We start from the raw sequence: 457 nt of genomic DNA, 5'->3' as shown, positions 1-457 counted from the left end.
TCCGCTCGTCCGCGGTGTCGATCCGCTCCGCCCTTGCGGCTTCCTCGTGGCAGCTCCCAGTCTCCCTTTCTCTCTCTCAATCGGCGACTGATGTCAAGGTCCCTGTAGCTCCGTAGTGCTGGCTCTGAAAACATGTAGCTCTATCGGTCTGCTCTTTCTAGCAGAGATACCTCCAAATTGCGGAAACTATTCACCTGATCTCCGGCCTCCAACCTGTCGCCTCTCTTCCTTTCCGCCCGTGGCGGCAGCTTCTTCTTCTCGTCGACTCCGATCTTGTTGACGCTTGTTCGACCGTCCGCTCTTAATTTTAATACACTTTTTGCTAATGACGGGTGCGCATCCTCTCGCCTTACGGCTAGGACGCGACACCTACACTTCAGCTCGGAAGCGCATTCCTGCTTCCTTAGCAACCGTCAGTGACGGACAATTCTCAAAAATCGTCACGTCACAAGTTAAA

The sequence above is a fragment of the Odontomachus brunneus genome, unplaced genomic scaffold (genome assembly GCF_010583005.1).
Source record: "Odontomachus brunneus isolate Ranch 3 - 2012 unplaced genomic scaffold, Obru_v1 Obru_scaffold_056, whole genome shotgun sequence".
Lineage (NCBI taxonomy): Eukaryota > Metazoa > Arthropoda > Insecta > Hymenoptera > Formicidae > Odontomachus > Odontomachus brunneus.
The sequence above is the reverse complement of the archived record's forward strand: the minus strand, read 5'-3'. Positions refer to the sequence as shown.